Source organism: Onychomys torridus, chromosome 13, assembly GCF_903995425.1.
Source record: "Onychomys torridus chromosome 13, mOncTor1.1, whole genome shotgun sequence".
NCBI classification, from domain to species: Eukaryota; Metazoa; Chordata; class Mammalia; order Rodentia; family Cricetidae; genus Onychomys; species Onychomys torridus.
Window position 1 is genome coordinate 22,498,434 of NC_050455.1, and position 21,111 is coordinate 22,519,544.

The following is a 21,111-nucleotide window of genomic DNA, read 5'->3' on the forward strand; positions in this document are numbered from 1 at the left end:
TGAGATGTTAACCAGAACCTTGACCTGGTTCTACTGCCTTTCATAGACTCCTGACACCACTGCAGAATGATTGCCACGGGCACTGTCTTACAGACGGGGAACTCCAAGTTCAGAACTGTGAAGCAGTTCGTTTCAACCTTGGTGGAGTGGATCTGTCCTAAGCTTTGTTTGTCTGTGCTGTGTGCGTGAGAGAGCTGGGGCCTGAAATGTACTTCTCTTGACGGTCACTTGGCGATGGTTGCCGTACCCCCCAGGTGGAACGCGGTCACCCAGGTTTCTATGTTCTTGCCTGTGTTTGTGTGATTACATGGCCTGTGCTCTTTACCACCAGAGTGTCTGTCTGCTCATCGGGCAGAGAGCCTCTGTCGTTTACACACCTTTCAGTCACACTACCAAATCAGTCCTTAGCCTAATTCCTGCTCCATGTAAGTGCTTAGGACATGTTTCTGGAATATCAAATGAAATACACGTGATACAGGAATGAGGCAGGGAGTTTCAGGAAAAAGACGAGGATTTGAATCTATTTTCTTTCAGGAAATTTTCCTTATGGCAACCTTGTCCAGAACATTGCAATTTATGCTGATTATGGTCTCCACTCTTCCAACTCTTCCCAGATCCCCTTTCAACGCTCACTTGCCTGTCCCTCTCAAGAATGTAGGTTGCTGTGGGTCTAGCCTCTAGTCTGTCTCCCTATTCATAATAGCCAGCACATAGAACACTTATTAAAGATGTATGGAGTAGTGGCCAGTCTGTGCCAATAGGATTTCCACATGTTAATCCCCTTGAACCTAAGGGGCTCTGGTCCACATCAGCCTATCTATCCTGTAGGACCTCTCTTTGAAACATCAGGGTAGCAGTGACCTTCTGTGGGTGACCTTTGTTGTATACTTGTGTTGGGCAGCAGAGAAGCTTAGCCTGCCAGCCTACTGTGTCCTGCAGGACCCTCTCTTTGAAATGTCAGAGTAACTGTGGCCTGCTCCATGGTGACCTTGGTTGTTTTCTTGTGTTGGGAAACAGAATAGGCTCTTAGAGTAAATGTGTCTGGAAGCTCCTAAGGCTTACAAAATGTTGGAGGACCAATGAATAGTTTTATTCTGATTTTGTGCTTTTTGACTTAAGTTTGCTAATTTTTGTGCCTTTTAGTGGACTACACAAATGCTTACAATGGTGGATTTCTAAGGTGAGTTTAGCAAGAAGGTGCGGTTCCTGGCTTTCCCCATCCCTCTTAGGTTTGTATTTAACATTCATTCTTAACAAAGCTTGGCTCACACTGGTTTGTGACTCTGTGGCTGGTTAGCAATGTCCTACAAGATGTGTTCTTGTGATACATCCCTCAACCATGGTAGGATACAGCACAGCCTGTGAGAGAGCAACAGAGGAGAAAAGAGCATATGTAGTCTATTCTATGTCTATAGGGATTTGGAATATTATTTAAAAGACATTGAGTCGGTACTTCTTTTATTCAAAGAATTAAATTAGTCCTCAACATTCAAATAGAATCATTAGCTTCATCTTCATGATTTCAATGCAGTTTAAAATTATTCTGAAAACTTGAGTATTCACACTTTTATTTTCACAACCAGGAGCTGGTGAAGGAAATTATGCACAGGATGAACAGGATCCTAAGGGACAGAATGAGGCTATCTGTGCTTAGGCATGCTTCTTCTTCTTCTTCTTCTTCTTCTTCTTCTTCTTCTTCTTCTTCTTCTTCTTCTTCTTCTTCTTCTTCCTCCTCCTCCTCCTCCTCCTCCTCCTCCTCCTCCTCCTCCTCCTCCTCTTCTTCTTCTTCTTCTTCTTCTTCTTCTTCTTCTTCTTCTTCTTCTTCTTCTTCTTCTGTAATCCAGTTACAGCTCATCTTACAGGCCCCTCTGGTTTCTCTTTATCTTCTTCATTCCACCAGAGCCTAAGTTTCTTCCTTATCTGTGTGTCTCCCCATGTTATGGAATGGATGTTTTTATTTCCCCACACATGTTGAAGCCCTAGGCCTCAGTGTTCATACACCCATGCATGAGCCTGTGATAGGTAATTCATGTTGTACAGGGTGTGAGAATAAGCCCTCATGCTGAGAACAAGTGTACTCGTGTGCCCTTTCCTCTCCCTGTCATTCGAGGACACAGTGACAAGGCAGACATCTGCAAGCCAAGCCTCACAAGAGCCAAGATGGCACTCAGTATCAGACTCCACTTTCCAGAATCACAGAAGAAAATGCCTGTTGTTTACGCCACCCCATCTGTGATATTGGTAATGGCAGCTGAGGCATCCATGTACTGGCTTCAGAGTCTGAGGAAAGTGTTCTTCTTTTCAGATGCACACCATTGCCCTTTCCTTTGATGTAGGGAATGTAAGCCAGAAACCCACTTCCTTATGGCTACAGTCTCCTGTGTGGTATCTAGGGTAACTTGAGCTGGATCTGAGTTCCTTGCTTCCTCACATTTATCTTTTAGTGTTTTTTTTTTTTTTTTTTTTTTTTTTTTTTTTTTTTTACAAGAAAAGCTCTTCCTAGCACTCTTTGCCACCTTTGAGGACCCTAGATAAGAACACTTCTGTGGTCACATCCCCTGTGCAGCTTCTTGGGTATCACACTGTGCATCCATACCTGTTGGCTTTGCAAGTGATGTTGCCTGCCAACTCCTGGTATATTATTTCCTCAGCAGCTGGCACGGGATTTTTCTGGTGCCAACTAAAAGCTCAGCTATTAAAAAAATAAAACTTGGCCCATCTTGAGTATCATATGTTCTCATCAGGACTTGGATCCAATATTCTGGCACAGATCACGTGATCATTTTGGGCAAATCTTTCAGAGCTAAGAACCCAGTGTTCCTTGGGTCCTCAACCACATTTTCACCTACCTATTCCACAGGCAGTTTCCAACCATCCAAACTTTGGGGCTGCTTTGGGTTAGCGGAGGGCTAGCTACCAACCTTTGGCTTGGTCTTAGGGAAATTTTTTAACCTGGTGTCTTTTTTTTCTCTCTCTCTGTCTAGTGCCTTCTCTGACTGTTGCTACTAGTCTTGTATCTTATTTTGTAAATTACCATGAATAAGATTCATATTTCTTATGTAAATGAATAGCTAACTCACAGCACTGTAACTGGTATTTCTGCTTCTGATATGGCTTTGTAAGAACATGAGTCAAGGAAACAGATGTCAGTTGTGAGGCTGGAGGAATTCTGAAATGAATGAAAACAACAGTCTTCAGCGTTAGAAAGACCCACAACAGGCTTCCAATTCAGCCCCATATGAACAGTGTCATTTCAGGCAAGTTTTCATGGTGCCTCAATGTCATCTGTTACCAGAAAATGGCAACTGAATGAAGTTAGTGTACTGATTATGCCCCACCCAGTGCGTTTTGCTTATTATTGGTGTTAATTCTGGACTGTTTCTCTGTAAAGGTTGGGGGAATTATTGGTGATGGACTGCATGATCTCTCAGCTGTGTCTAACGACTGTGAAGATTTGGAAGTGTGTTGGTGATTGTCTGCTATTGCAGATTCTAAATGAACTGTCTGGGAGTGCAAGCCCTCTGAGGGTCTCAACTCCTGTTCTCCTGGTGGAAGTGCATGCATTATCCAGTATTTCTGAGAGGGTGACCACTGTTCTTTGTATTTCATATTGGAAGAGAATATGCAATAAAGCCTTAAGGTTTTCTACTTCTGTAGATTAAAAAAAGGACAGTTGGGGTGGTTTAAAATAACTGTTGGAGGTGGTTCCCTTTATATGATTTTTACAGCTTTCTTTACTTCTGAGAATGATGTTAAAATTAGAAAATATTAACCTTTTTTGTTGCTTTGAGATCTTATTTGCACTAACACTTTATCAAAGATTCATTAATTTTTTATTCAGAACGATGCAGCCTTTCCTGGCAAGTTAAATAGCTAGAACTGGAATAGCTCCAACTTGCCTTTAGTTCAGAAATAAGAAGGAGAGCCTTGGAAAGCCTTGAAGGATCTTTGTTTTTCACCCCATATATAATAAGCAGTATTGATGGTCTCTGCACATTAATAAAGACAAGCAACATAAAAGAGACTTCTTACGCTTAAGTAATCCCATTAACTAGTAGCCAGACCTAGGAGATGTTTCTCTCTAACTTAGTACTTAAATGGGCACCTCTAGCTTCATTTCCAGTCTCATCAGATAGTTCTTTAGAAGCTGCATTTATTTGTCTCTGTTTTCTGGTGGAGGGATTTCTTTGTACCATGGAAGAAAACAAATGAAGAAACTTTGAGAAGTATGTTAATGAGATAACCTGGCTAGGAAAAAAGGTGTGTGGAGAGCAGATAAGCAGGAACCAGATGCCTTCCCTAAGTCACTGTCTGTACAGGGGAGACCACAGTGTCCATAACACAGGCTCTCCAGATGTCGTCTCTTCCCATGAGTCTGTAACTGTGTTGGCTGTAGGGCAGTTGCAAGACTAAAGAGTGAGGCAAAATAAAGCAGGAACTCTAATAGATGTTAACAGACTTCTTGGGGGAATTTTGATGATATAAAAATACATCCAGCTCTAGGACCTGTTAACTGTCTGTTGTTAGTGAATCTCAAATTGTAACAGGCTGTGTGTGTGTGTATATATATGTGTGTGTGTGTGTGTGTGTGTGTGTGCGTGTGTGTGTGTATGTATGTGTATGTATATATAGTCTGTAAAATATAAATATCGATGCCCTTTTTATAACATTATTATGAACTTTGAAAACAGGCAAATCATGTTCCTATTTGCTAAGGAAAAGGTTATATGAATCTTACATTTTTTCTTATTAATAATGGTTTTCTTTACTAATAACCCAGGTACAAATATTTGTATTTCCCCCAGTTTTTCCACTAATACCCACCTTTCTCCAAAAATCCAGTCTAGACAACTGTTTTGCATTTTGCTGTCATTTATTCTGCATTTCTATTTTTCTTATGAAATTGTAAGTCTCGCCAGGTGGTGGTGGCACTTAATCCTAGCACTCGGGAGCAGAGGCAGGCGGATCTCCATGAGTTCAAGGCCAGCCTGGGCTACAGAGTGAGTTCCAGGAAAGGCGCAAAGCTACACAGAGAAACCCTGCCTTGAGAAACCAAAATAAACAAACAAACAAACAAATAAATAAATTGTGAGTCTCAAGCAATGCTGGACAAACTACTACATTGTAGCTCCAAGTATGGACTTGTCTGTTGCTTTTCACAATAAACTGGGGACTTGCGCTTTGGATATCACAGACGTGAAGTACCTTTCTTGTGGCTCTTCTCTCAGGGGACATGGCATCTCCAGGCATGGTAATAACCTACATGGCTTGCTGGATTTGCCTGATGTGCGGTCACTACTTCCTGCTGTCTTGATTTAGTGTACCATTTAGTGTGGAAGGAATAGCTGCATAAACTATGTGTATTTGCTGTGTAAGAAGTTGTGAAGTCTCATTTTACCAACAATAAATTCATGTACATACATACACATATGTAACTGAGCACCTTAAGTCGTTTTAAAAAGTTATAAAATATATTATTGCCAATGAATCATGCCATTGGGGATTTGCCTTAATTAATCTTCATTGTCAACGTGACTGGATTTGAAATCACCATGGAAGCACATCTCAGGATGTGTCTATGAGGGTATTTTCCAGAAAATTTTAGCTGATGATGGGAGACACACCTTCATTGTGGGTGGCACCATCCCATGGACTGGGGTCCAGGACCAAATGAAAAACAAGAAGAGAGTTAAACATCAGCATTCATCTCTCCCTGCTTTCTGTGTGTGCAGTGATCAACAGCACATGTTCCCATGGTTGTGATCCCCCACTCCATGGACCCGCCCTTAAACTGTGAGCCGGAGGAAACCATTCCCAAGTTTCCTTTATTGACTATTTTGTTAGGACAAGAAGAAAGGAGATGGCTATGGTGCCAGTGAGAAGATTTAAGTTATTGCCCCTAGAATCTTCTACTTCCTTGAAACATACTGAAGATGATGTTTTACAGGAAGGTATGGAGTCTGTTTTGCCTTGATTGGGGAATATCAACTTGGCAGTAGTTACTCTGTGCACAACTTAAAGCAGGAACGTTGCCCGCGTTCAGGCTGGTCTGCGGAGGCTGTCCATTGGAAGACAAAGCAACTTGGATGCAGGCTATTCAAAACTGACTCTGTCTTCTGTCACTCATAAGCAGTAGCCTCAACCACAGCAGCTCTTCCACTGTGTACCCCATCTCAGGAACTTTGACTGACTTTGCTTTCCACCTAGAATCCCCACAAGTGTTCTAGATTTCTCCTGCATCCCTCCTAATAAAACAAGTTCTCCCACTTACTGGGTGGATCGGACTGGACACATTTTCACTTGAACCTCACTAGAGTTATGATATCATGAGGTTACATTGTGTGCACTCAGTGAGTGCATGCATCAGAAAGCTCTTGGTATAGTTTTCTAATGTTACACACATGCAATAAATGTTACCATGTGTGAGTTCCACCTCCACTTGCCTCTTTGATATGCTTGTGAGTTCCTTTAGTTCAGTCATTGGGAGCTCTTTCCCAGACTGTGAGACCTCACCTTCCCTCTCCGCTGGCAGCATGATGCTACTGAGGTGGGGGTGAATTATGTCACTTTGCAGAGTCAAGTCCTCTAAGCTTTGGGGAGCTCCCTTTCACAACCAACCTCTCTGCTCTTCCACTCTCTCTCACACCTTATTTGCACTCACAGCCTGTGTTTCAGCACTTCTAGCTACATTCCGCATTAAGGATAGGTCATACTCTTTCATAATAGGTCATAAATCCCTCCAAGCTATCCGTGTGTGTGTGTGTGTGTGTGTGTGTGTGTGTGTGTGTGTGTGTGAGAGAGAGAGAGAGAGAGAGAGAGAGAGAGAGAGAGAGAGAGAGAGAGGAGAGGAGTCTAGACCCTGCCTTATAAGTATCTTTCCCTTTCTCAGGATATGATCTATGCTATCATCTTAGGAAACCCTGGTTTACATAGACACAGGCACCCTTACACATATATTTCCTCTGCTGTCTGCTGCCAGAGCCTGTCTGCTTCTACCGATGGAGCCATCTAAGATGTTTAGTTCCTATATGCCTTCACAGGCCTTAGTCTACGTTAAATAAAAATATTTAAAGTGTGGCAAGAGACTTTCCCAGGTCCACTGAGCCAGGTACAGATATTACTGTATGGAGTTTGGTAGCTGAGAAGACAGGCAATTGGTTCAACTGTGAGTGTAGCATGAGCAAGTGGGAATTTATTCCCAAGGAGCCTGGCCAGTGGCTGGGAAGTGCCTGAGACATCAGGGGTAAGGGGAATTCTGGCTAAACCAATCCTACTTGGTCTTCTGCACTTGGACTCCGGCACAGTGTTTTCTCACAAATGCTGTTTTCAGAAACTTGGATTTAAATCATTCCTGTCTTTTCCTCCTACAGCTTTCCTAAATTATTTCAGAATACTAAATTGCCTATCTAGAAGAAGCTGCTACAGATTCTGATGGTAAAATGTATGCTGTCTTTTACTTTATGTATTGTGTTCATTTGGGGGCAAGCAAAGGATGTCATCTTAATGTCTCAACTGCAATAAATATCATTAAACACACGACACCATCTTCACATGACCTTGTTCCTGTTCTGGATAGTGTTCACACTGGAGAAATCCCTGTTACTCAGATGTTCTGACATCCCAGCTCAGACTTCTGTATGTCTGACATCTTGCATCTTGTTCTAGTCTGGAGTAATTTGGACTGAGATTCTAAATTTATACAATTCAACTGAAGAAACTAGTCAAATACATATGTGGCCTACCAGTTTAAAAAGGAATATCTACATTAAAATATAAGATAAACTAAATACTTTCTTGAATTTTCTTCCTGTCTTTAGCAAATTGAACATTGAAGTAGATGGATTGCTGTAATGTTTATATGTAGTAATATAGTAGTCAATATTACATTACCAGATTACAAGCAGTTAATGCTTTCATGGGGCTTGTATGAGTCATGAAATCAACTTTGTTTTCTTTTATTTGAGGACAATATTTGATCTTCCAACTATATATTTATAATATAATAATAATATGATATAAATGTATTATCTGTATTCTTCAGGTCATTTAAGGATGTCAGCACTTGATATTGGTGAAATTAGTAAGACTACTCCACGTAGTTAAAAGGGAGGTTTATTTTGTGGCGTAACTTACAAATGAAGGGATAGGTAGATTGTAGGGTCTGGCAAAGGTATGGCACAGTCCAGCAGTGTTCTCTGGAGAACTCTGCTCCGTCTACCTCCAGTGTCCAGGATCTGGGCACCAAGAGATCCTTCTCATTTGTTTCCTGGGTCTTCAGCATCCTCTCTCAGCCCCGCCTTGTAGGCGTGACCGTTACCAGCTTGTTACCAAAGCATCAATGGGGGTTGAAACTTCCAGGCCAAGGCTGGAATAGCTACCCACTACAACTTGATTTGCATTAAGTGTGTTGCAAATGTAATTTCCTTTCTGATGCCATGCTGAAACACTGTGAACAAAAGCCACATAGGGAAGTGGATTGATTTCTGTTTTATTGCTGTGATAAAATACCAAAGCAACTTATAAAGAAAACCTTTAATGGACTTTGAGAGGGCTGGAGTCCACGATGACAGAGCAAAATGATGGGAACAGCTGAGCGCTCATGTCTAGATCCACAAGAGGAAGCAGAGAGGACACTGGGGAAAGCAATATTCTACCTCCAAGGCCATGCCTCCTCCAACAAGGACACACCTCTTTATCCTTCCCAAACAGTTCCACCCACTGGGGACCAGCTAGTCAAATATGTGAGCCTGTAGAGTACATTCTCATTCCAACTGCCACAGAGAGGCAAGGACTTATTTCAGGTTACAGATTGCATCCGTCATTGAAGGAATTCAAGACAGGAACTCAGGCAGAAACTTGAACTAGACACCTTAGAAGAGTGGTTCTCAGCCTTTCTAACGCTGTGACCCTTTAATACAGTTCCTCTTTATGTGGCGATCCCCTAATCGTAAAATTATTTCGTTGCTACTTCATAACTGTAATTTTACTACTGTTATGAGTCACAATGCAAATATCTGATATGCAGGATGTCTGATATGTGACCCCTGTGAAAGGGCAGTTTGACCCCCAAAGGGGCCGTGACCCACAGGTTGAGAACTGCTGCCTTAGAGCCTGCTGTGTGGTGGTTTACTTGCAATTGCACGTGTAGCATTTTTATGTAACCCAGGGCAACTTTCAGAGAGAATTGTGCCGCCCACTGTGGGCTAGGCCTTACCGTGTCCGTTAACAAACAAGGTGGTACCTCACCGACGTGCTCCAGGCTGAAATTCCCTTCTCACATAACTAGGATATGAAAAGTTGACAGTTGAATCTAACCAGGACATGAATGTTCTTGTCTTTTCCTCCTAGGCCCAGGAGTCTCTCTGACTAGGGCGATATGTTGGCAAGTAAAGTTTAAACTTCTTTAGCTGATAAAACGTTTGTTTTTAGATTTCTGAGACAGAGTTTCCCTTGTGTAGCCCTGGCTATCTTGGATCTCACTCTGTAGACCAGGCTGGCCTCAAACTCAGAGATCCGAGTGCCTCTGCCTCCCGAGTGCTGGGATTAAAGGCGTGCGCTATCACAGCTGGTTCAAATAGTTATTTTCATGTCCTGTTGTTGATAAACAGGAAAGATGGCTACAGTGTGGTTTTCCTTCTTGTGACCATGCCTAGAGCTAAGCTTGTGATAAGGAATGGGTGTGTTGCTGTGTGTGCACCTTCCTCTTCCTGCTCTGACAGCAGCATCGCTGTGCACTTACGGCCTCTCAACTTCCACTTTACCCCCCCCCCCCCCAAGCTTGTTAATAGTGTTGTAATTTCATTAAAAAGTGAAAGTCTTGTTCTGCTTGGTTCCCACCTCCCAAATTCTCCAACCTTTTTTTTTTTAAACCTTTCAGTTGGCTGTCCACTCCTGCTTCTGCTTACATCTCAGGTAATATAATAGAATTCTGAGTACTCATAGTTCGGTGGTGGAACTTACTATGCAGACTTCTGCTGGTTGTGCGTATCTGAATCGTGTGAAAGAAGTTTCCATCCCTGGGGGGTAAATGGTTTTCACAAGCAACTGTCATTCATTGAAACTTGGCACAATGTAGAACAGGGTTTTCAAACTGCAATCATAGATCTTTATACCTAGGTATACACTCCGAATCTTTTGTAATTAGAAGCTAAACTGAGTGCATGGGAGTACTTCTTCATACCAGTGGACATAGCATTCATCAGAGTCTAAAATGTTTAAAGAGCATAGATTCCCAGGGTTGTCAGTGCTTAAAGAACATTGATATGCAAACATCGCCTGTGTACTCACAAGAGCTGGAAAACTAAGACCTACTCTGACTCACACAGAGAACTAGTGCTGGCCTTCCCAGTCCATTTCCCCAAGAAGGACTTCTTCATGCTTCTATACTCTCAGATTTTGCTCTCCTAGGCTGACTTTTACCAGTTAGGATGCAAATGTAGTGTAACAAACATGTGCTCGTGCTCAAAAGAAGCCCACCGTGGATCATTTTAGACTGTCGCTTTATTGGCTTGTGTAACTGAGCGCAGAGGTGGTTCCGGTTTGGCACAGTGTTTGAAAGGGTGCGGATTTACTTTTCAGCATTGCTTCTTCACCTTTGGGAAGGACGGATGGAATAGGTATGTGGGCCTTGTCCTTCCCCTAGAGCAAAATAAAGGAGTCTAAGCCCTAATACTGGCCTCTATCTACCACTGTCCAGGAAAATCGGGATTTTTTTAAACCCATCATCTACGCCTGGGCAAAGGGCTTGGTCTCTGTGCTATCTGATACACCCAAGCAAATCCCATAGAGAACGATTATTGGATAGCATTTTCACTTCATAGTGAGGCTGTGTCTCCTTTTAGGATGTTGGCAGTTTTTGAGTGTGGGAGATGTTAGAAAATATTCTGAACTTAACTACAAGGAAAACCTCTCATCATATCCCTTAAATATTGAAGTTTGGGTGCATAGCTCTGTATGTCTGATTATAAAGGTGGCTGTGGAAGATGCACAAGATTCCCTTGTTGTAGAAGATGGGAATTTCTGGTAGTTCCTAAAGAAGGTTATGTCAAATACTAGTTCACTGGTATGTTTTATCAGAGAAGAACAGAAGCAGCTAATACATAAATATAAAATATATGTATCTAAAATATATATACACATATATGTAAGTGTATATATACCTCCATACTCATCCATTTATTAATTTAAAATGTAATATTTTATGTTAAATATAAATTCTTACCTTCATATTTATACTTTTTTTTTAAGTAGAGGATCGAACCCAGGGCCTTTCGCTTGCTAGGCAAGCAATCTACCACTAAGCTAAATCCCCAACCCTATACTTTATTTTGAAAAGTATTTATGCAGTGTAGTAAGTTGATTATGCATGTTATAGATATCATTCTATATTTATTTATAAACAAATGAATATCTGACTTGCTTATGTCCAAGGACTGGTGTATGTGCTCATAGAGTTTGAAAGCCTATAGTCTGTTGGACAGGCAGCAATCTGGATGATCTGCAGCAGGAACTCAGGCTGTGATCTCAAGGTGAAATTCCTTCCTTAGGCAAACCTCAGTTTTGCCATTAAGGTCCTTCAGCTGATTGGACAAGGCCTACTCAGATAACAGAACAGTATCTTTTATTAGTCTTGCCTTCTGTAGATCTTAAACGTATTTATAAATATCTGCAGCAACATGAGGACTGAATGTTTAATCAAGTGACATGTCATTTAATCCATCCAAGTAGATGTCACAGATATTAATAACTGTAAGAACAAAGAAGGACATGAAGTTAGATAAAGTTGAAAAATGTTACATTAATATGGCTCTGGTATTTTTCTGTCTTTCAGGTGCTCTCAACTGTCTTTTATTTTGGCTCTTAACTATTTCTCAGAGTGACTGGGTCGAGGATGTTTTATTGCTTTTCTTAAGCTATCTCATTAATGCCTCTCTGAATCCACCTGGGAAGCCCTGGATTAAACCTTGATTGAGGAGACTGGATTGATTCTAATCATGTACCCTCCGGTTTGTCTCTACACTCCTATGTTAGTGTCATATGTAGTGCCCCCCACCATGCTTCTTCTAAATTATAAACCTCTAGGGATCACATTCTGCATTTTTATTTAGTAGAAATTTAATAAATGTTGACCGAGAAACATTTTTAGATAAATAAATGATTATTAAGTCTTAGCTAATGATCTTCATATTTGCTCAGAGCCATTACATTTCCTTGGCAGAAATGGAATTGTTAGAGCTTCGGGACATTTGTTGCTCTTTGGAGATGTTTTGGAGGAACCAGCTGGTAAAATGAAGCAGAATCACTATTTTATACCTCATGTTACTTTTGCTTTTTATTATGACAGGCTATAACTTTGTTACACTTACAAGGTTATTGAAACCCTGAGAAAAGAAATGAAAAGAACAGGTACAATAAATTCCTGAAAGCCAGTCTGCTTTTCTGTTACTTTGTTTCTCTCAACAGTGAGAGCTATTTCCCCTGGAGTTGCTATATAAACCTTCTTACTCTTGTGGCACACTATTAGATCAAGCAAAGCCAATCTTCTCTCTCCTGACCCATCAGTAATATCCTCTGCTCTATAATCTAGATGTGGCCAAGGACTGTGCCCAGAATTAAGTCACGTTGTGCATAGATAAACTCACCTGAAAGGGAGTGGAGCATTAGAGATCTGGGTGACCATGAATTGCAGGTCCATCAGCTCTATTTTATATCTCTGCATAGTTCCCAAAGCTGCTTCCTTTTTTGGGGGCCGCCATAATCACTTGGTGTTAGGGATGTGACCATATAAAATGGGATTGGGAAACAAAATTTTAAAGTTTGAGCTAGTTACAAAAATACTGGTTGAGTTTGAAGATACTATTCTAAAACAACTGTTTGGATTGAAGTTATCTAGCTAATCTGAACCCCAGTTTGTGTGCATAGTCATGAGACCATAGATCAGCTAGGATTCCATTACTTTTCTCATTGTACATAAAATTAAAGTCTAGAAAATGACCTTGGCCAGTGAGGTGGGATAAAATCCAGCTTCATACAGCTTAAAGGTTTTTATGAACGGTTGAGCACCCAATTATTAGTTCTACTTGAGATGATGGGCTAAAAAACAAAACAGCTCAGCAATTATGAGCATTTGCTGCTCTTGCAGAGGGTCTGGCTTCAGGTCCCAGCACCCACATGTTGGCTCAAAATTATCTGTAACTCCACTTCCAGGAGATCACACATCCTTTTCTCACCCCTTGGACACCAGGCAAACATGTTGTTCACATATGTACAGGCAAACACAAAATAAAACACATAAAGTGCACATACATACAAATAAAATATAAGATCTAAATATTTAAAATCATGTCCTATATATATATATTTATATATATATTATGATGTAAAAATATATCTAATTTATTTTAAATAGATATAATTGTATAAATGTATTGATTATATCTAAATAGCCTATATATTTATGAAATAATAAATTCTTTTTGAGGGAAGAAATTTTGGAAGACTAGGTAAGTGAAAGGTAGACAACAAAAATGAATTTTAGTTCTGTTTTCCAGAAGTGGCCATTAGCTCCGTTAATTTGTTTTGATTTATAGTTGCTTGTCCACACATTAGTTTTCCTTATTTTGGACATTTTTTTCTTACTTGTAAAGTTCATGTCTTATAACTTTAATATAGCAATAGATGCTTATAAAATAACATTTTAATAGGAAACAAAAACATCCCTACAGCTAGAGTTTTTCTGGTCCTGCCTGGCCTACAGTCGGGACAAATCTCTCTTACCCACCAGTCCCACAGCCACTCAGACCCAATCAAGTAAACATACAGAGACTTACATTAATTAAACAGCTGGGCCATTAGCTCAGGCCTACCACTGACTAGCTTACACTTAACTCAGCCCATTTCTGTTAATCTATATGTTGCCACGTGTTCCGTGGCTTTACCTGTTGCCTTTTCGTGCTGCTCCCTGGACGGCAGGCTGGTGTCTCCCCACGCTTCCACTTCCCAGCCTCCTCTCTTCTCTGTTTGTCCCACCCATCCTATACTTCCTGCCTGGCTACTGGCCAATCAGTGTTTTATTTATCAATCAATCATAGCAACATATATTCACAACACACAGGACATCCCACAGCCCATTCCACATATTTTTTCACTGAGGATTCAAAATCACACACAATAATTGCAGATAACACTTAAGAGATAGATAACGAGGGTTGGGACACTTTTTTCAGTTGTCTTCAATTTTCATAATCACCTTCTGGGAGGGTGCGTATTAGGAGCAGGAGAAAGTTGAGGGCTGGGCAGAACAGTGGTCTGTGTTACACTGGAAATAAATGCCTGAGCCTGGGCTGCAGATTAGTGGACTCAGTTAACTGTTATATTGCCTCTTCTGAAGTAAGTTCCTTGTCAACTTTACTACATCCCAGAGAAAAGGTGTAAACATCCTGAAGTTACATCATTAGCAAGCTGACTATGCACATTAAGCTGATGCTTGCAGCTTGACAGGGGTGCTTCTGGATGCTTTCACATGTTGAAGAGAGGCATTTGCCAGGAGGTAGGGGACAGGGAACTCTTGCTGGGTTCGACCACACTGAAGGCATGGTGCATTAATTTAAATAAGGAAGGCTTTAGTTACAACCTTTTCTTAAATGCCCAGTTTGTTTTTAATAAAATAGCATCAGAAGCTACAAACTGGGCACTCTGAGTCCTGCTGACACACATATTTTGGCTCATTATGTGGAGACTGCTCACACACTGAAGGCATTGCTTTGTTACACACTGCTCGGACTCCATTTCCTATTGCATTGCCAGCTTTGTGATACTCCTTTTCCATCCTTTTGTTTGTTTTACATGGTTTTATTCTTACCCGGTTTCCATCTTGCCATCTCTCTTTGTTTGCACATTAATTTCTAAAATTTCGATGCATTTGTGTCTCTGTGTGGGTGTGTGCATGTGAGTGCAGGTGCTCACAGAGCCAGAAGCGTCAGGTGCCCTGTAGCTGTGGCTGTGAGCCACTGGACATCAGTGTGGGGAACCAAACTTGTAGCCTCTGAAAAAGCAGTTCGGTTCTCTGAACTGCTGAACCATCTCTTCAGCCCCAACATCTCTGTCTTCTCTTTAATCCTTCAATTTTCTTTTCCTTATCACCATTATATTCTGCCAGATTTCATTCCACCCTTCCTGTCGGACAATGCCTAACTCTGAATCCTACCCTCAAGTTTACTGATATCTGTGTCATTCTTTCCCTGTTTCTTCTTAGCCCTTCAGTGAATGTGCTGTGAGTCTGGCTTCACAGATGCACTGGTTTTTTTTATTAACCGTTGGACATTACATTTTGGTAAAACATTAGCTTAAAGCAATGGGTGTTTCTAATTACCATCTTTAGGAAAGCCTGTGTTTCAGAGCTGCATTTTATGTTGTCTGCTCCTTGTAACTATTACATGATCGTGAAGGGATTATGTTGTGACTCAAAGACTCTTGGGTTGTGAATAACTGGATTGGATCCTACATCCCTCCCATTCTGTACTGAGTGTCTTACATCCCTCCCATTCTGTACTGAGCATCCTACATCCCTCCCATTCTGTACTCTGAGCATCTTACATCCCTCCCATTCTGTACCCTGAGCATCTTACATCCCTCCCTTTCTGTACCCTGAGCATCTTACATCCCTCCCATTCTGTATTGAGCATCCTACATCACTCCCGTTCTGTACTAACATCCTACATCCCTCCCATTCTGTACTAACATTCTACATCCCTCCCATTCTGTACTAACATCCTATATCCCTCCCATTCTGTGCTGAGCATCTTACATCCCTCCCATTCTGTACTGAGCTTCTTACATCCTTCCCATTTTGTACTGACCAAGCCACTTAGCTTCAGAGTCAAAAGCCATCTTTGTAAGCATCATTTCTCTTAGGGTTCTTTCTTCTTTTGCAGTCTTAGTTTTACACAGGCATCCAGGCTGTTCATAAAAAGATTGACATCCACATGTAGTATTTATTGGGAAAAGTCCAAGATTGTACCCGAAAGGAACTGTTGCTAAACAAGGCATAGTCAGCATGTGTATGATGACCACTGTGTTAGAAGCCTGGAAGGAGAAAGCAGGATAGGTTAGAACCTTTTCTTTAAAATTCTTTTTAAAATGTGAAAAACCAAAGGGAACGTTTAGTACTTTTTGTGAGTCTTCTGATGTCTGTATTTCCCCTGGATCCCTTCCCCTTGCTCTTCTTTTTAAATTCCTGTTTCATTTTATCTTGCTTTAAATGCTTCTAAAATATCAAATCTAAATATGTAAGGATGTGATACAGAGCCATGATGGGACATTGTGATAGAAATTCAGTAATGTAGATTTATTGTTATGTAAGTGCACTGAGAAGGGAAGTCTGTGCTTCTTGTTTTGTGAGTATATGACTGTGGTATTGACCCTGGAGTTTCCTGAGCTGTTGCTCAGCTACCATTCAGCATTCATGTCTGCCTGTCTGTCTGTCTTTTCTCCTTTTCTTTTTCCTGCTAATTAATGCAGCAGATCTGGTGCAGAAGCACAGAGTCCAAACTCAGGCATCTACATACATCTTCTAAAATGTTTGCTTGTCTTACTTCTTGAGTCACGATAGCGTAACAGAAGGCAGCTGAGTTGAGGCAGAGTTATGGGATGCCAAGACATATTCATAATTATAGTATGCCAAGGCACTGCCATATACACTGTGACTCTGGGGATTACCTCCAAGTCTGAAGTCATAGACTTTCCAAGAATGGAGCTATTTGGAGAGGTATTGGACCTCGCCAAAGTCATTTGTCTTTGCTTCTTCTGCTGATTTATGTTGGGGACTCGACTGTTGGCTGCTTTGGTGTAATTTGTGCATAGAGCGATTGAGCTCATGCTGAAGTAATATGGAGTGCCATGAACCATGAAGGTTGGATGCCTTCTTATATATTTTTGCTTACTGTGAAAAAATGTAGCATAACATAAATAAGTCTGCTGTCTTAGTTAGGGTTTCTGTTGCTATGAAGAGACACCATGACCATGACAACTCATTTGTTTTTGTGTTTTTTTGTTTGTTTATTTGTTTGTTTGTTTGTTTGTTTTTTGAGAAAGGATTTCTTTGTATAGCCCTGGCTGTCCTGGAACTAGCTCTGTAGACCAAGTTGGCCTCAAACTCACAGAGATCCTCCTGCCTCTGCTTCTTAAGTGCTGGGATTAAAGGCATGCGCCACTGCCTGGTGTACCATGGCAACTCTTATAATGGAAAATAATTGGGGCTGGCTTACAGTTTCAGAGGTTTAGTCCATTATCCTCATGGTGAGAGCATGGTGGCATGCAGGCAGACATGGTGCTGGAGAGGTAGCTGAGAGTTCTACATCCAGATCCAAAGTTAGCAGGAAGAGACTGTGAGACACTGGGCCTGGCTTGAGCATCTGAAAATTCAAAGCTTGCCCCCAGTGACACACTTCTTCCAACAAGGCCACACCTCCTAATAATGCCACCCCTTTGAGTCTGTGGGAACCATTTTCTTTCAAACCACCACATCTGCCTTCTATTTTAATCTTCATGATGTGTTTCAGATCACTGTTTTCTGTGGATCTCTCCATTTAACTGGTTTTGAATTGAAACTACCTTTGGGCAACTAGTAGTAGTGGAGTTCATATAGTAAAATCCAGCAAGTCTTACCTCTCAGGGTCCAAAGGAACCTACACATAATCCTTACTTTAAAAATCTGTAATGACATGATTAATATTAGGCTGAAAATTAACAGTAATAATAATTCTTCAATGGTAAGTTAATCATAATGTAAACATAATTTTCAGAAAAATCTTGTCTAAATTATTTGGGACACATAATGTCCCCCCCCCCTTTTTTTTTTGGAGCTAAGGTAGAGCGCTCTACCACTGAGCTAAATCTCCAACCCTTTTCTTTCCTTTTAATTCAAAAGAATTTTTATTTACCTAGTTGTCCATTTATTTATTTGTATGCATTTGTGTGTGTGTGCTCATGTGCATCCTATGACTTGAGTATGGAGGTCAGAGGACCACTTGCAGGAGGTGGTTTTCTCTTTTAAACTTGTGGGTTCCAGGAGTTGAACTCAGGCTTTCAGGCTTGGAAACAAGTGTTTCTACCCACTGAGCCATCTGACTGGCCCAGTGTTTTTTGTTGTTGTGTTAGTTTTTGTTTTTGTTTTGAGAAATTCTTGGATCTCTGATCCTCCTGATTTTTAGCCTAAGAATGGAATCAGAAACATGTCTCCAATGCAATGATAGTTATTATTGTGACATTGTAGGCAAGCAAATTCAGTAGTGTGCACACTTTTACCAATATGGCAGTTAGTTACCAATAATAAATGCCATTACTTCCATTGGTGACAGCTTTGAGTGGTCAAGGCTCTCAGGAATATAGGTTCAGGCTGTTAGCTGCATGTGCGTTTGTCAGAGATTTCTTACTTTTTTTAAAAGTCTGATTTCCAATTTTTTAAAAAAGGTTTTATTTCCTGCCTATAAAGTTTGTTTAGGTCATTTGACCTTTGATTATTAAAGGACACAAGCACTGCATTTCTTCATATTGTCGTTCTATCTCCCTCTCTCTCTCTCTCTCTCTCTCTCTCTCTCTCTCTCTCTCTCTCTCGTTCATTTTCCTTGGTAGTATCCTAGTCTTTGTCATTTGGGAGGATAATGTTTCTGCATGGGTGGCAGTTCAGTATACCTCTCCTGTCCCCTGTTCCTCTCTTGGGGAAGCACCTCCGTGTGCTGGCAGCTACATGAGGAGGCCTTGGAGCTGCTTGTTTTCTAGGCATACCTCCCAAACCAACAGCAGGTGCTGGCCAGTCTTCTTGTCCCTGGAGCATGGAAGAAGAGTCAGTTCCTGGTCTGGGCTACTGTGGCAGATGGCTTCCCCCATTCTGTCACCTTGGAAACTCCAAGACTGTCTTATGGTCAGTTATTTATTTTCATAAAAAAATTAAAAAAAAAAACAGAAAGGGAAACACAATGCTGTATGACAACAATCTCCCTTTTTAACATGGACAAGAGAGAATGATGATATTTCTGAAAAGAAAATGAACAGAAATTAGTGTGACACATTGGCTAAAATGCTTAAATATAATTCCATGGTATTTATTTTATTCTATTTTATGAGCAATTGAGATATAGCTATTGGCTAAATTTATTGGACCATCATTCACATAAGTCTTCACGCATTGTTAGTGTGATAGATTTCTAGGTCATTTTGTTTTCTTTCTTCTTTGGTTTGTGTTTCCATTCTTTGCAGACAGGGTCCTCAGAGTGTCTGCTCACCTGACACTTGTGGAGTCACAGCTGGCTTTGAACCCCCTCTGTCCCCTTCTCCTGAGTGCCAGGCCAACAGGCATGCGCCAGCATGCCCAGCATCAAATTATGTTTCTTCATTTGAAATTTGAAATCCACACTTCTTTGCGATAAGACTTTGTCATGATCAGATCTATGTAGTGATGACAAATAGACTTACATAAATCTTTTCCAATCAATTTCTGTCATTTCAATACAGATTGGTTTTTAGGTTATAAGTAAGCATCTCCTTTCCTTCTAGAAAATATTTCAGGAGTCTCACCTTGCTCAGATTTAGAACTCCAGTGAAACTATCGCAGCTATAGTTTTGAAAGTTGAATCTGGCTCAGGGAAAAATCACAGCCTAACTAATGATTTTCCTCTACATAAAAGATAGCCAAGGTCTGTGTGGAAGTTGAGGCCAAGGGCCTTCCTCGTGAACTGAGTAGCCTTGTAACTAGCCTTACTGCTTGCTGCTTCTTCACTGTCTACAAGTTTTATAAAAAGAGCATGACAGGAAATATGGTTAGGGTTGGGGCTCAAGGAAAGGTCACCGTGGCAGCCCCACAGCCTCGCCAGCATTGTAGTGTGGACTGTACATGCTGTGAAGATTCAGTGTAGGACCCATCCCTATGAGGATAAGAACAGACACGGCACTTGATGAAGCAAAGGGGATAGGCCGGTTAACCCCACTCAGGTCCTTGACTGTGTAATGACAAGAATTGACTTGAATTTCAGGGTACAAATGTAAAAGAATGGCAAAGATAATGTTTCATATAAAATGTGAATAAAGTAACAGAATGGGAAAGTAACTGAAAACCCAGATTTTTCATAAATCTATATGTTCTTCCCATCTCCTACTAAGTGCAGAGATCTGTCAACTATCGTTTCCAGCCCCTCATTGCTGAGAATTTCTCTGTGTTAAAAACTCTTGTCTGCATCTGCACAGACCCTTGTATCACTGACCATCTGCGTTATTTGGGGGATGAAAATGAAACTGACCAAGTGTGTCGCTCACTGGGTAATGACGATACTGCTGCTGTGTGTCAGGGTTTCCCCTCATGGTTGCTGTGGTTTGGCAAGGGCCTGCTTCCGTACTCTCTGTGATTGCTGTGTTGACCTTGATGAGAGTGATGTCAGGGTGCACTCCATGGCAAAAGCACTGCCCTGAACTCACTGACCGGAAATGGAAGCAAGAGTCTCAGCCATCTTTGAGCTGATGTTCACACAACTACTACTTCCAAATTTTTAAAACTTAGAGGCACTTGTAAGATGTTTAAACAGTCTAACTGCTGAAATTCCTCAGTTTGATTCAAGTACATGTCTGAAGAATGTTATTTGGCAATCTGAAAGCACAGCTGCATGCTATCTGCTCTCCTCTGATAGCCCCAAGACCCTGGCTCTTGTGTCTTACCTATGACTGGGTTGTCTGCTCTATGCCTTCATCACCCATTGAATCGGCTCACTTTGCTGAGCTGAATGGAAAAGGTCTTCCCACACATCAAGCAATTACATTTCTCTTCACAAGTAGAAAATGTTTGCAACTTTCTTTATTATATTCAGAGTGGGTTTTCTTGGGTTCATGCCCAGAAAGTTTATTTTTGTGTGGAGTAGGCTGATTTTCTAATTTTCTGTACATTTCTTCATAGCATTTACCAAACTGTTTATCTTGACAGGAAACTTCAGCTAGGTTAGGGTCTGTGTAAATGAAGTAGAGCCTGAAAGCACCCATTATCTAAAATTCTTTAATATCTTTATTACTTTTAGAGAAGTGATTTCCATACCACCTTTACTTAAACTACCTTGGGAATAGTGTTTTGAA

General features: G+C 41.0%; 1 protein-coding gene across 3 annotated transcripts in view; it reads left to right on the top strand.

Moving 5' to 3' along the window:
• Camk4 (calcium/calmodulin dependent protein kinase IV) overlaps window positions 1-21,111 on the top strand; it is a 229,501-nt gene that overhangs the window by 15,007 nt on the left and 193,383 nt on the right. The gene's annotated exons all lie outside the window — the stretch shown is intronic.